The sequence below is a fragment of the Pristiophorus japonicus genome, chromosome X (genome assembly GCF_044704955.1).
Source record: "Pristiophorus japonicus isolate sPriJap1 chromosome X, sPriJap1.hap1, whole genome shotgun sequence".
NCBI lineage: Eukaryota > Metazoa > Chordata > Chondrichthyes > Pristiophoridae > Pristiophorus > Pristiophorus japonicus.
Window position 1 is genome coordinate 1,673,512 of NC_092010.1, and position 17,366 is coordinate 1,690,877.

The window sequence follows — 17,366 nt, forward strand, 5'->3', positions numbered from 1 at the left end:
TGTTCATCAACCTATCTGTATATGTGTCTCTGCTCATCAACCTGTCTGTGTCTGTGTCTGTGTTCATCAACCTGTCTTTGTCCCTGTGTCTGTGTTCATCAACCTGTCTGTATCTGTGTCTGTACTCATCAACCTGTCTGTGTCTGTGCTCATCAACCTGTCTGTGTCTGTGTCTGTGCTCATCAACCTGTCTGTGTCTGTGTCTGTTCTCATCAACCTGTCTGTGTCTGTGTCTGTGCTCATCAACCTGTCTGTGTCTGTCTGTGCTCATCAACCTGTCTGTGTCTGTGTCTGTGCTCATCAACCTGTCTGTGTCTGTCTGTGCTCATTAACCTGTCTATGTCTGTGTCTGTGCTCATCAACCTGTCTGTGTCTGTGCTCATCAACCTGTCTGTGTCTGTGTCTGTACTCATCAAACTGTCTGCGTCTGTGCTCAACAACCTGCCTGTGTCTGTGCCTGTGCTCATCGACCTGTCTGTGTCTGTCTGTGCTCATCAACCTGTCTGTATCTGTGTCTGTGCTCATCAACCTGTCTGTGTCTGCGATTGATTCTTACTGTCTGTGCATACCGGGTGTCTGCGTTGGATTCTTATCAATCTCTCTATCTGCTGTCTATGTCTGTGTCTCTGCTTATCAATTTTCTGTGGCTGTTGGTTGGCTGTGTTTGATTCTTAGCAATCTGTCCCTGTTCTGTTTGTTCTGAATTTATCAGTGCCTGTGTGTCTCTATCCATCCCTTTCTGCTGTTTCTGCCTTTCTTTCTCTGTATGCATGTATGCATGTCTGTCTCTGCTTCCCATACCTTTGTGTTTGATTGTCTGCATTATTCTGTCACTGTATTTTGCTCTCGCTCTGTTATTGTCTGTGTTACCTGTCTGTCTCGCTGTGATTGTTGTCTGTCTCTCTGTTTTCTGTCTGTCTCTCTGTGTTTTCTGTCTGTCTCTCTGTGTTTTCTGTCTGTCTCTCTGTGTTTCCTGCCTGTTTTCTGTCTGTCTCTCTCGGTTTTCTGCCTGTCTCCGGTGCTTTTGCTGTCTCTGTCTGCATTTTTGTTTCTGTATCTCTCTGTTTTTATGCATTTACCTGCATTTTTCTTTTTGTCTGAGGTTGTCATTCCCTCACTTCTTTCTCTCCCTCTCTCTCTCTCTCTCTCTCGCTTTCTCTCCCGCTCCCTCTCTCTGTCTCTTTCTCTCCCTCTCCCTCTCTCTGTCTCTTTCTCTCCCTCACCCTCTCCCCCCTCTCTCTCTGTCTCCCTCTCCCTCTCACTCCCTCTGTCTCTTTTTCTCCCTCTCTCTCTCAATTTCTCTCTCTCTCTCTCTCTCCCTCCCTCTCTCTCTCTGTCTCTTTCTCTCCCCCGCTCTCTCTCTCTGTCTTCCTGCTTGCCTGGCTCTCAGTTAGTTCCCTGTTACCTACGGACAATGAGGGACAGGTGAAAACCCTCTGCTGCATCGAGCCTTTCGCACACAATTGCGATACCTTGCGTATCACAATATATAGCCTCTCCACCCCACCCGAAACCACGTGATCTCCTGGGAGAGGCAAACAAGCAGATAAAAAAATCCAGGGCAATTTTGGGGTAAAAATCTGGGTAATTCCTCTCTGACCTATCTTGGCGACCACAACTAGTCCAGGAGATCACTCTGGCTCTGAATTCCCTGCAGTACCTAACTTTCTGCAAGAGGTAATCTCCGCCGCAGTCAGAAACAGGTCCAACTCTCGTGGGAAGGAAATCAGTGAAGCAGCGTCCACCACACGAGATGGCAGCCTGTTCCACAGGTCCACTATTCCCTCGGAAAAGAACCGCCTCCTGATAGCTAACCTCGATCTAGCCTTGTACAACTTGATATTGTAATCTCTGCTCATCTGTAACCTATTTAATTGGAATTAACTGCCAACTCCACCTATTCCCGTCATTATCTTATAATCCTCGATCAGATCACCTCTCGGTCTAATCTTCTCCAAAGTGCGGAGTCCCAGCTCTTTGAGCCTATCCGGGTAACCAAGATGTTTCAGTCTGGGAATCAGTATAGTGGCCCTCCTCTGCACCCTTTCCAAAGCCTCAATTTCACCCACCATATGAGGGGATCAAAACTGAACACAAGAAATAGGATCAGGAGTTGGCCATTCGGCCCTTCGAGCCTGCTCCGCAATTCAATACGATCATGGCTGATCTTCTATCTCAACTACACTTTCCCACAATATCCCAATATCCCTTACTTTCCTTAATAACCAAAAATCTGTCGATCTCTGCCTTGAATACACTCAACAAATGATCCTCCACAGGCGCCTGTCGTAGAGAATGCCAAAGATTCACCACCCACTGAGTGAAGACATTTCTCCTCATCTAAATGGCTGACCACTTATTCTGCAACTGTGATCTCTGGTTCTGGACTCCAAAGGAAGGGGAAACATCCTCCCTACATCTACCCTGTCAATCCCTGTAAGAATGTTGTATGTTTCAATGAGAACACCTCTCATTCTTCTAAACTCTATAGGACTAGTCTACTCAATCTCTCCTCATAGGCCAATCCCCCATCCCAGAAATCAGTCTGGTACAGGGTGTTCCAAGTGAAGCCTGACCAAGATCTTGTACAAGGACAAAATAGTCTTATAGTCAATTACATAAAATGTAAGAACATAGGAAATCAGAGCAGGAGTAGGCCACTACAGCCCCTTGAGCCTGCTCCACCATTTAATACAATCATGGCTGATCCGATCATGGACTCAGGTCAACTTCCCTGCCCGCTCCCCATAATCCCTTATTCCCTTATCAGTTAAGAAACTGTCTATCTCTGGCTTAAATTTATTCAATGACGCAGCTTCCACAGCTCTCTGAGGCAGCGAATTCCACGGATTTACAACCCTCTGAGAGAATAAATTCCTCCTCATATTAGTTTTAAATGGGCAGCCACTTATTCTAATATCATGCCCTGTAGTTCTAGTCTCCCCTATCAGTGGAAACATCCTCTCTGCATCCGCCTTGTCAAGCCGCCTCATAATTGTCCTATAACTACACCCCTACACCCTATTCACTCTCGCTGTCATTTCACGGCATTGCTCATGAACCTTTAAAGATCTATGCACCAGAATGACCAGATCTTTTTTTTCCTCCACCAGCTTTAATGCTTGAAGGGTGCACGTATGTTGAGCATTCATTCACCCTGCCCACATTCATAACACTGCCCAATCCCCCAACATAACATAACAATCCCCCAACACATCAAGGTCTGCCTGTAGTAGTCGAGCATCCTCCACAGTCGTGACTCTCTCGCACAGATTTAATACCATCTTCAAATGTGAAGATCATGCCCCCAACTCTGATTTCTAGATCATTAAAAAAATAAGTGAAGAGTAATGGCCCCAACACCGATCCCTGCGGAACATCACTGGTGACCAGTCTCAAAACAGATGCAAATCCATCTACAGCCGCTCATTTGCGCCTTTCCAGCCAGTTCCCAACCCAGCTCGGTATATTACCACTAGTGCCGATCGTGTACAGAAGCCTCTTTTGCAGTAGCTTATCAAAAGCGCCTTGGAAGTCTAAGTAGACAACTTCTACTGGGCTTCCCTCATTCACCAACTTGGTGACTTCTTCAAAAAATGCAATCAGGTTTGTAAGATGTGAGCTTTTTTTGAAGCCTTGTTGGGTGTGCTTAATATGTCCCTCTCTATCCAAGGAATCATATATCGCATTCCTAATGATTCGCTCAAGCATTTTTCCTTTTACTGATGTCAAACTAATGGGCCTATAGTTACCCGGGTCTGTCTTGTCTCCTTCTTTAAAGATGGGGACTATATTAGCTTCCATCCAGTCCATGGGAACTGTCCCAGAGTGCAGAGAGCTATTCACAACAGTGACTACACTTCAAAAGTATTTCATTGAAATAAAAAAAGAAAGACTTGGATTTATATAGCACCTTTCATGACCACTGGACATTTCAAACGCGTTACCGCCAATTTTGGAGTGCAGTAATAAGAACATAAGAAATAGGAGCAGAAGTCAGTGACCTGGCCCCTGGAGCTTGCTCCGCCATTTAATAAGGTCATGGCGGATCCGATCATGGACTCAGCTCCACCACCCTGCCCGCTCCCCATCAACCCTTATTCCCTTATCATTTAAGAAACTGTCTATTTCTGTCTTAAATTTATTCAATGTCCCAGCTTCCACAGCTCTCTGAGGCAGCAAATTCCACAGATTTGCAACCTTCTGAGAGAAGAAATTCCTCCTCATCTCAGCTTTGAATGGGCGGCCCCTTATTCTAAGATTATGCCCTCTAGTTCTAGTCTCCCCCATCAGTGGAAACATCCTCTCTGCATCCACCTTGTCGAGCCCCCCCCCCCCATTATCCTATAAGTTTCGATAAGATCAGCTCTCATTCTTCTGAACTCCAATGTGTATAGGCCTGTTGCAATGTACGAAAATTGACTATAATTTACATGGGTTGTAAAGCGCTTTGGGACGTCCTGAGGTCATGAAAGGTGCTATAGAAATGCAGGTCAATTTACAAATATGGGCCAGGTTTTTGCACAGCATGTGTCCCATCTCCCTGAGGTCCCTCAGATAGATATCATCCGGGTTGGCTCCTCGATCCCATTTCAGGTTCTTAATTCTATCTAAAACAATATGTCCATTTATGTTAATATTACTAGTTTTGTTATTATTAAAATCATCCAATTCTAATAGGCGAGTATCAGCTTCAAGAGTGAGTACTTGTTTAATATTTCTGCCCCACCCAGTGAAGCCTTTGTGGTATATCCTTCAATGTCCTTCAGTGGCCCAATACAGAGGCTGATTTTCATCAGCCCACCGCCCGCTGCTGCTGACATTCGTCCTGTAGATCCGCCCAGTGCCACTTTCGGGGTAGCCTGGAGCGGGCGGGCGGGGAGAACCGCCGGGAACCGCCCGCTGACGTCAGCGGATGGCCGAGTGGCACAACTGAGCTCCCGCCCGCCAAGCTCCCAGATTCCTGCGGGCGGGACTCGGTGGCAGAACGGGAGCTGGACCGCTGGCAGCAGGCCGGTCTGTCCCCGACGGTGAGTCTGAAGAACCTGAAAAAAGGGTAAGGGGACATTTTTTAAAACATACTTTCCACAGCGACTTACCTGCATGGGTGTCCCCTGAAGGTCTTCTGATAGACTTTGTATTTTTTATTGATTGGTTTTCAGGGCTTCGACCCTCCGTGAGCCCGACTCCATCCTCGGCGGCACTTGGGCGGCAAGCGCCTCTGCCACCAAGAATGAGACCTCCCGCCCGCTGCCACCCAGATTGGCGGCATATGTCGTCCATTTGCCGCCCGCTGACCTTCGAGAGACCTCGGCTGTCAATATCCCGTCTGGTACCTCGGCGGCCATCAGCAGCACTTTGAGCAGGCGGAGGCCTTGCTAAAAATCGGCCCCACAGTCTTTGACTGTCCTTTGCCTCAAACTAAAAAAGCTTTCCTGTTACTTCCACAAAAGTCCTCTTTTCAATTAGCCTTTTAGCTGATCCAATGACAGCCTTTGTTCCCTTTTGCTGTCCCTTGTCCTTGCCTCTGTTTACTGGTGCATTAGACGCTTTTAATTTCCAGAATCATTTCTGTTTCATCTTAGTTGTCTTTGTACATAACCAGTCAGATGCCATGGATTTTTCTTACAACACGCCCTTCTTTTGACTTTGGGTAGATATTCAGAGAGAGTAATTGTGGTAATTTGCGCCAACTATTAGTGCTCCCAGGGGGGGCAGTAACAGGGGGCACAAGCAGCTTTGCGACAGGGTGCGCCACGGCGAACAACTCCCCACTAAATTTTAGCACCAAGCTGCACCCCCAATCTCCTGCGTCCATGATACCGTCGCACGCTCATCGTCCTGTTAGCGTCCCGGACCCTCAGATGGGTCTCGTCCCCTGGAGCCACGGTGGGCGACGACAGCGACGGCTTCAGGGGGCGCATACCGGGCGGCCGGATCCTCGTGGGGCGAAATTTAAAGGGGGATGCGGCCAACTGCTCCTGAAACAAAATATCCCGCTTTTAATTTCCGCACCGGTGCGAATTTGGCACGCGGGGGTTCCGTGCCGCGATCGTTGGGCCCAATACTCAGGCTGATCATGCGGCACATCCCCCCCCCCCCCCCCGCTCCCCGGTGGTCCTGGTAGGACCCTTTTTATTACACAGAGTATGCAGCTTAATTCCGGGAAGGGCTCCTCCAATTGCGGCAGCATTACGTGGCCCAGTGAGCCCCGACCCTGAGCCGTGCGTCCCTCCCATCCCCCCGCCGCCCCGGAAACGAAGTGGAGTGCGTGATTTCCTCCGCTTCCTTCTGAGGGCACCAACCCCTGATTTATCGCGAGGGGCAGGGTTTCTGCGCCTGGCCACAACGGCTCGCTGGGCGCCAGTGCTGCGCGCGGATTACCACACATTTTTATCATGTTCTGTCAAACCTTCCATTCGGATTATACATCAGTCTCGTCATCACCCAGAAGGGTTAGCCGATTTACTCGGTCCAAATCTTCTGGCATTTTAATGAGGTTTGCTCTTCTGAAAACAAACACGAAAAAAATCAAAAGAGCAAGTTATTATTTAAATGGAGAAAGATTGCAAAGTGCTGCAGTACAGCCAGATTTGGGAATACTTGTGTATGAAACACAAAAGGTTAGTATGCCTACTCCTGCACCTATTTTCTATGTTTCTATGTAAGATAAAAGTTCATGGGGTTGGGGGTAATATATTAGCATGGGTTGAGGATTGGCTAACTAACAGAAAACAGAGAGTCAGGATAAACGGGTCATTTTCCGGTTGGCAAACAGTAACCAGTGGGGTGCCACAGGGATCAGTGCTGGGTCCCCAACTATTTACAATCTATATTAACGAATTGGAAGAAGGGACCGAGTGTCATGTAGCCGAGTTTGATGACGATACAAAGATGGGAGGAAAAGCAATGTGTGAGGAGGACACAAAATCTGCAAAAGGACATAGACAGGCTAAGTGAGTGGGCAAAAATTTGGCAGATGGAGTATAATGTTGGAAAGTGTGAGGTCATGCACTTCGGCAGAAAAAAAAATTGAAGAGCAAGTTATTATTTAAATGGAGAAAAATTGCAAAGTGCTGCAGTACAGCGGGACCTGGAGGTCCTGGTACATGAAACACAAAAGGATAGTATGCAGGTAAAGCAAGAAATTCCTCCTCATCTCAGCTTTGAATGGCCGGCCCCTTATTCGAAGAAGGCCAATGGAATCTTGGCCTTTATTGCAAAGAGGATGGAGTATAAAAGCAGAGAAGTCTTGCTACAGTTATGCAGGGTATTGGTGAGGCCACACTAAGAATACTGCGTGCAGTTTTGGTTTCCATATTTAAGAAAGGATATAGTTTCTTTTGAGACAGTTCAGACAAGGTTCACAAGGTTGATTCCAGAGATGAGGGGGTTGACTTATGAGGAGAGGTTGAGTAGGTTGGGCCTATACTCATTTGAGTTCAGAAGAATGAGAGGTGATCTTATCGAAACGTATAAGATGATGAGGGGACTTGACAAGGTGGATGCAGAGAGGATGTTTCCACTGATGGGGGAGACTAGAACTAGGGGGCATAATGTTAGAATAAGGGGCCACCCATTTAAAACTGAGATGAGGAGGAATTTCTTCTCTCAGAGGGTTGTAAATCTGTGGAATTTGCTGCCTCAGAGAGCTGTGGAAGCTGGGTCATTAAATAAATTTAAGACAGAGATAGACAGTTTCTTAAACAATAAGGGAATAAGGAGTGATGGGGAGCAGGTAGGGAAGTGGATCTGAGTCCATGGTCGAATCCGCCATGATCGTATTAAATGGCGGAGCAAGCTCGTGGGGCCATATGGCCTACTCCTGCTCCTATTTCTTATGTTCTTATGAGTTGCTGGTTTTCAGGGTACCTGTAGTTCTACCAAACATGAAAGCCTCTAATTATGTGGTCACTGTTGGCTAGATGTCCCTACATATGGAGGCTTGAGATGAGGTCAGGCTCACCATTGAATGCTGGATCGAGTGGGACTGAAATCTCGCTCTCCACCGGCGTGTACGAGGTGCACACATGCCCGTGGGGTACCCGCAAGTTCTGGGTTTAGGTATGCGAAGCACATGTGCCGAAACCCGGCACTTACGATCTGTCAAAAATTCTGTTGCCAGATCCACCACAGGCGAAAGTAAAGGGCCTCCGCGGGCAGAGAGTTGGGCTATTTACCTAACTCCTGCCCAGCGAGTGTCCTTCAAATTCTTACAACTGAAAAAAGCAGGCGTTAAGCCTGTTTCTATCAGCGTAAGACTTTTAAAATACAGAAAAGTACATTTTTTAAAATAATTTAAACATTTAAAATCCTGCTCAATAAGGTAAGTTTATTTTTAGATCTTTTAAACGATGTAAATTTATTTTTCAATAAATTTAACTTTTGTTTTAAATAATTAATTAAATTCCACTTTTATTAATTTGAAATATGTGATGTTTTTTTCAGTTATTTTCAGTGTTTTAGTGTTTCTGTGGATATTACCATTCATACTTATGGCAGCTCCATATATTGGTCCGTTCATTGGATATATTCAAGAGAGAGTTAGAAACGGCCCTTACAGCTAAAGGGATCAAGGGGTTTGGAGAGAAAGCAGGAAAGGGGTACTGAGGGAATGATCAGCCATGATCTTATTGAATGGTGGTGCAGGCTCGAAGGGCTGAATGGCCTACTCCTGCACCTATTTTCTATGTTTCGATGTCTATGTTTGCAGACGGAATTACCATAAGTATGAATGCGGATACTCTGATAGGTTGGGCTGGCCCACGTGATCCCACTGATGCGTAGGAAACCCTTATGCTCCTGGGATATGTGTGCATCTACGAAGGCTTTCGAGTAGAGGGCTAGGACCACAATTCTACGAACCTCGGGGACCACCAGGTACATTCGTAGACATTTTCCAGGTCGGAGGCATCCACCTGCAAGAAGCCTCCGACCGAAATTTCTGGGCCAATATACGGTTATCCGCCTTGTTACTCGTTAGGTTTCTTTCTTTCTCTCGAGCTTTGTATCTCTCTCATGTCAGTATCTCTCATGTCTATCTCTCTCTTTCTCTGTCCTGTCCTTTCTCTTTTGTTCTTTCTCTCTGGGGTCGATTTTAAACGGGGTGCAAATTGAGTTCCCGATCACAATGGGGGTGAGGGGAATAGTTGCAACATTTTGGTGTTATGCTCGGGCACCAAGTATAAAATTACCACTTTCCTCTTTGCTCCTCCCTCTCACTCGCTATCCTTCAATGCGTTTCTGTGTTGCTGTCTGTGTTTTCTGATTCTCTCTATAAAAACGAGCATAGAAATCTCACACCGGTGCAATTACCCTGCTCTGGTAGCCAATGCTGAATCCAGGCTTTTCTTGGGGGGAAGCTGATTTTACTCAGACCCAATTTCCTGCGCTCCCCTCACAACCTACTCCAACTTCCTTTTTTCAGTAATTTCCTTTTGGAACATTATAAACAAGTTCGTAATGATTCCATATCAGCTGCCCATGTCCTAACTCGCACCAAGTCTCACTCACCCATCACCCCTGTGCTCACTGATCTACATTGGCTCCCGGTGAAGCAATGCCTCGATTTTAAAATTCTCATCCGTGTTTACAAATCCCTCCATGGCCTCACCCCTCCATATCTCTGTAAACTCCTCCAGCCCAACAACCCACCGAGATTTCTGTATTCCTCCAATACTGGCCTCTTGAGCATCCCTGATTATTCTCGCTCAATCTTTGGCGGCCGTCTCTTCTGATGCCAAGACCCTAAGCTCTGCAATTCCCTTCTAAAGCTCTCTGCCTCTCTAACTTACTCCGTCTTGAAGTTGCTATTTAAAACCTACCTCTTTGAGCATACTTTTGGTGATCTGTCCTGCATCTCCTTCTGTGGCTGGTTGTCAAATATCGTCCGATAGCCCTCCTGTGAAGCTCCTTGCGACCTGTTACAGTTAAAGATGATGTTTTAATGCAAGTTTATTTTGTTATTGAACACCATGTGACAAAACATGACATATTTTTGCTAAATCGAGGTCACCATCATCTTCATCACCTTCACCTTCATCACCATCATCTTCATCACCATCATCTTTATCACCATCGTCTTCATCACCTTCATCTTCATCACCTTCATCTTCATCAACTTAATCTTCATCACCATCATCTTCATCACCTTCATCTTCATCAACTTCATCTTCATCACCATCATCTTCATCACCTTCATCTTCATCACCATCATCTTCATCACCTTCATCTTCATCACCATCATCTTCATCACCTTTATCTTCATCACCATCATCTTCATCACCATCATCTTCATCACCATCATATTCATCACCTTCATCTTCATCACCTTCATCTTCATCAACTTCATCTTCATCACCATCATCTTCATCAACTTCATCTTCATCAACTTCATCTTCATCACCATCATCTTCATCACCTTCATCTTCATCACCATAATCTTCATCACCTTCATCTTCAACACCATCATCTTCATCACCTTCATCTTCATCACCATCATCTTCATCACCTTCATCTTCATCACCATCATCTTCATCACCATCATCTTCATCACCATCATCTTCATCAACTTCATCTTCATCACCATCATCTTCACCACCATCATCTTCATCGCCTTCATCTTCATCACCTTCATCTTCATCACCTTCATCTTCATCACCATCATCTTCATCACCTTCATCTTCATCACCTTCATCTTCATCATCTTCATCTTCATCACCTTCATCACCATCATCTTCATCACCTTCATCTTCATCGCCATCATCTTCATCACCTTCATCTTCATCACCTTCATCTTCATCACCATCATCTTCATCACCTTCATCTTCATCACCTTCATCTTCATTACCTTCATCTTCTTCACCATTATCTTCATCATCTCCATCTTCATCATCTTCATCTTCATCACCATCATATTCATCATCTTCATCACTTTCATCTTCATCACCTTCATCTTCTTCACCATCACCTTCATCATCTTCATCTTCATCACTATCATCTTCATCACCTTCATCACCTTCATCTTCATCACCTTCATCTTCATCACCATCATCTTCATCACCATCATCTTCATCACCTTCATCTTCATCACCATCATCTTCATCACCATCATCTTCATCACCTTCATCTTCATCACCATCACCTTCATCACCTTCATCGTCATCACCATCATCTTCATCACCATTATCTTCATCACCATCATCTTCATCACCTTCATCTTCATCACCATCATCTTCATCACCTTCATCTTCATCACCATCATCTTCATCACCATCATCTTCATCACCATCATCTTCATCAACTTCATCTTCATCACCTTCATCTTCATCACCTTCATCTTCATCACCTTCATCACCATCATCTTCATCACCTTCATCTTCATCGCCATCATCTTCATCACCTTCATCTTCATCACCTTCATCTTCATCACCATCATCTTCATCACCTTCATCTTCATCACCTTCATCTTCATTACCTTCATCTTCTTCACCATTATCTTCATCATCTCCATCTTCATCATCTTCATCTTCATCACCATCATCTTCATCATCTTCATCACTTTCATCTTCATCACCTTCATCTTCTTCACCATCACCTTCATCATCTTCATCTTCATCACTATCATCTTCATCACCTTCATCACCTTCATCTTCATCACCTTCATCTTCATCACCATCATCTTCATCACCATCATCTTCATCACCTTCATCTTCATCACCATCATCTTCATCACCTTCATCTTCATCACCATCATCTTGATCACCATCATCTTCATCACCTTCATCTTCATCACCATCACCTTCATCACCTTCATCTTCACCAACTTCATCTTCATCACCATCATCTTCATCACCTTCATCTTCATCACCATCATCTTCATCACCATCATCTTCATCATCTTCATCTTCATCACCATCATCTTCATCAACTTCATCTTCATCACCATCATCTTCATCACCATCATCTTCATCACCTTCATCTTCATCACCTTCATCTTCATCACCTTCATCTTCATGACCATCATCTTCATCACCATCATCTTCATCACCATCATCTTCATCACCTTCATCTTCATCACCTACATCTTCATCACCTTCATCTTCATCACCTTCATCTTCATCACCATCATCGTCATCACCTTCATCTTCATCACCATCATCTTCATCACCTTCATCTTCATCACCTTCATCTTCATCACCTTCATCTTCATCACCTTCCTCTTCATCACCTTCATCTTCATCACCTTCATCTTCATCACCATCATCTTCATCACCTTCATCTTCATCACCTTCATCTTCATCACCTTCACCTTCATCACCTTCATCTTCATCACCTTCATCTTCATCACTTTCATCTTCATCACCATCATCTTCAGCACCTTCATCTTCATCACCTTCATCTTCATCACCTTCATCTTCTTCACCATTATCTTCATCATCTTCATCTTCATCATCTTCATCTTCATCACCATCATCTTCATCACCTTTTCACTTTCATCTTCATCACCTTCATCTTCTTCACCATCATCTTCATCATATTCATCTTCATCATCTTCATCACCTTCATTTTCATCACCATCATCTTCATCACCTTCTTCATCATCACCATCATCTTCATCACCATCATCTTCATCACCTTCATCTTCATCACTATCATCTTCATTATCATCATCTTCATCACCATCATCTTCATCACCTTCATCTTCATCACCTTCATCTTCATTAACTTCATCTTCTTCACCATTATCTTCATCATCTTCATCTTCATCATCTTCATCTTGATCACCATCATCTTCATCACCTTCATCACTTTCATCTTCATCACCTTCATCTTCTTCACCATCATCTTCATCATCTTCATCTTCATCACCATCATCTTCATCACCTTCATCACCTTCATCTTCATCACCTTCATCTTCATCACCATCATCTTCATCACCATCATCTTCATCAACATCATCTACATCACCTTCATCTTCATCACCATCATCTTCATCACCATCATCTTCATCACCTTCATCTTCATCACTATCATCTTCATCACCATCATCTTCATCACCATCATCTTCATCACCCTCATCTTCATCACCTTCATCTTCATCACCATCATCTTCTGCACCTTCATCTTCATCACCTTCATCTTCATCACCTTCATCTTCATTACCTTCATCTTCTTCACCATTATCTTCGTCATCTTCATCTTCATCATCTTCATCTTCATCACCATGATCTTCATCACCTTCATCACTTTCATCTTCATCACCTTCATTTTCTTCACCATCATCTTCATCACCTTCATCTTCATCACCTTCATCTTCATCACCATCATCTTCATCACCATCATCTTCATCACCATCATCTTCATCACCTTCATCTTCATCACCATCATCTTCATCACCTTCATCGTCATCACCATCATCTTCATCACCATTATCTTCATCACCATCATCTTCATCACCTTCATCTTCATCACCATCATCTTCATCACCTTGATTTTCATCACCTTCATCTTCATCAACTTCATCTTCATCACCATCATCTTCATCACCTTCATCTTCATCACCTTCATCTTCATCACCTTCATCTTCATCACCATCACCTTCATCACCATCATCTTCATCACTTTCATCTTCATCACCATCATCTTCATCACCTTCATCTTCATCACCATCAAATTCATCACCATCATCTTCATCACCATCATCTTCATCGCCATCATCTTCTTCACCATCATCTTCATCACCTTCATCTTCATCACCTACATCTTCATCACCTTCATCTTCATCACCTTCATCTTCATTACCTTCATCTTCATCAACATCATCTTCATCATCTTCTTCTTCATCACCTTCATCTTCATCACCTTCATCTTCATCACCTTCATCTTCATCACCATCATCTTCATCACCTTCATCTTCATCACCATCATCTTCATCACCTTCATCTTCATCACCATCATCTTTAGCACCATCATCTTCATCACCTTCATCTTCATCACCATCATCTTCATCACCTTCATTTTCATCACCATCAAATTCATCACCATCATCTTCATCACCTTCATCTTCATCACCATCATCTTCATCGCCTTCATCTTCATCACCATCATCTTCATCACCTTCATCTTCATCACCATCATCATCATCACCATCATCTTCATCACCTTCATCTTCAACACCATCATCTTCATCACCTTCATCTTCATCACCATCATCTTCATCACCTTCATTTTCATCACCATCAAATTCATCACCATCATCTTCATCACCATCATCTTCATCACCATCATCTTCATCACCATCACCTTCATCTTCATCGCCTTCATCTTCATCACCTTCATCTTCATTACCTTCATCTTCATCACCATCGTCTTCATCATCTTCATCTTCATCACCTTCATCTTCATCAACTTCATCTTCATCACCTTCATCTTCATCACCATCATCTTCATCACCTTCATCTTCATCACCATCATCTTCATCACCATCATCTTCATCACCTTCATCTTCATCACCATCATCTTCATCACCTTCATCTTCATCACCTTCATCTTCATCACCATCATCTTCATCACCATCATCTTCATCACCTTCATCTTCATCACCTTCATCTTCATCACCATCATCTTCATCACCTTCATCTTCATCACCATCATCTTCATCACCTTCATCTTCATCACCATCATCTTCATCACCATCATCTTCATCACCTTCATCTTCATCACCATCGTCTTCATCATCTTCATCTTCATCACCTTCATCTTCATCAACTTCATCTTCATCACCTTCATCTTCATCACCATCATCTTCATCACCATCATCTTCATCACCTTCATCTTCATCACCATCATCTTCATCACCTTCATCTTCATCACCTTCATCTTCATCACCATCATCTTCATCACCTTCATCTTCATCTTCATCACCATCATCTTCATCACCATCATCACCTTCATCTTCATCAGCTTCATCTTCATCACCATCATCTTCATCACCATCATCTTCATTACCATCATCTTCATCACCTTCATCTTCATCACCATCATCTTCAACACCATCATCTTCATCACCTTCATCTTCATCTTCATCACCATCATCTTCATCACCTTCATCACTTTCATCTTCATCACCATCATCTTCATCACCTTCATCTTCATCACCATCATCTTCAGAACCTTCATCTTCATCACCATCATCTTCATCACCTTCATCTTCATCACCATCATCTTCATCACCATCATCTTCATCACCTTCATCTTCATCACTATCATCTTCATCACCATCATCTTCATCACCATCATCTTCATTACCATCATCTTCATCACCTTCATCTTCATCACCATCATCTTCAGCACCTTCATCTTCGTCACCTTAATCTTCATCACCTTCATCTTCATTACCTTCATCTTCTTCACCATTATCTTCATCATGTTCATCTTCATCATCTTCATCTTCATCACCATCATCTTCATCACCTTCATCACTTTCATTTTCATCACCTTCATCTTCTTCACCATCATCTTCATCATCTTCATTTTCATCACCATCATCTTCATCACCATCATCTTCATCACCATCATCTTCATCACCTTCCTCTTCATCACCATCATCTTCAACACCATCATCTTCATCACCTTCATCTTCATCACCTTCATCTTTATCACCTCCATGTGCATCACCTTCATTTTCATCACCATCATCTTCATCACCTTCATCTTCATCACCATCATCTTCATCACCTTCATCTTCATCACCATCATCTTCATCACCTTCATCTTCATCACCTTCATCTTCATCACTATCATCTTCATCACCATCATCTTCATCACCATCATCTTCATCACCTGCATCTTCATCACCATCATCTTCAGCACCTTCATCTTCATCACCTTCATCTTCAACACCTTCATCTTCATTACCTTCATCTTCTGCACTATTATCTTCATCATCTTCATCTTCATCATCTTCATCTTCATCACCATCATTTCCATCACCTTCATCACTTTCATCTTCATCACCTTCATCTTCTTCACCATCATCTTCATCATCTTCATTTTCATCACCATCATCTTCATCACCATCATCTTCATCACCATCATCTTCATCACCTTCCTCTTCATCACCATCATCTTCAACACCATCATCTTCATCACCTTCATCTTCATCACCTTCATCTTTATCACCTCCATGTGCATCACCTTCATTTTCATCACCATCATCTTCATCACCTTCATCTTCATCACCATCATCTCATCACCTTCATCTTCATCACCATCATCTTCATCACCATCATCTTCATCACCTTCATCTTCATCACTATCATCTTCATCACATCATCTTCATCACCATCATCTTCATCACCATCATCTTCATCACCTGCATCTTCATCACCATCATCTTCAGCACCTTCATCTTCATCACCTTCATCTTCAACACCTTCATCTTCATTACCTTCATCTTCTTCACCATTATCTTCATCATCTTCATCTTCATCATCTTCATCTTCATCACCATCATTTTCATCACCTTCATCACTTTCATCTTCATCACCTTCATCTTCTTCACCATCATCTTCATCATCTTCATCTTCATCGCCATCATCTTCATCACCTTCATCACCTTCATCTTCATCACCTTCATCTTCATCACCATCATCGTCATCACCATCATCTTCATCACAATCATCTTCATCACCTTCATCTTCATCACCATCATCTTCAACACCAGCATCTTCATCACATTCATCTTCATCACCTTCATCTTCATCACCTTCATCTTCATCACCTTCATCTTAATCATCATCATCGCCATCATCATCATCTTCATCACAATCATCTTCATCACCTTCATCTTCACCAGCTCCATTTTCATCACCTTCATCTTCATCACCATCATCTTCATTACATTCATCTTCATCACCTTCATCTTCATCACCATCATCTTCATCATCTTCATCTTCATCACCATCATCTTCATCACCTTCATCTTCATCACCATCATCTTCATAACCATCATCTTCATCACCATCATCTTCATCACCTTCATCTTCATCACCATCATCTTCATCACCTTCATCTTCATCACCATCATCTTCAGCACCATCATCTTCATCACCTTCATCTTCATCACCATTATCTTCATCACCATCATCTTCATCACTTCATCTTCATCACCTTCATCTTCATCAACATCATCTTCAGCACCTTCATCTTCATCACCTTCATCTTCATCACCATTCATCTTCATCACCTTCATCACTTTCATCTTCATCACCTTCAGCTTCATCACCATCATCTACATCACCTTCATCTCATCACCATCATTTTCATCACCATCATCTTCATCACCTTCATCTTCATCACCATCA

At 43.3% G+C, this 17,366-nt stretch overlaps 1 protein-coding gene across 1 annotated transcript in view; it reads left to right on the plus strand.

Annotated features, from left to right (window-relative positions):
- LOC139240764 (glutamate receptor ionotropic, kainate 5-like) overlaps window positions 1–17,366 on the plus strand; it is a 215,659-nt gene that overhangs the window by 44,766 nt on the left and 153,527 nt on the right. The window lies entirely within an intron of this gene.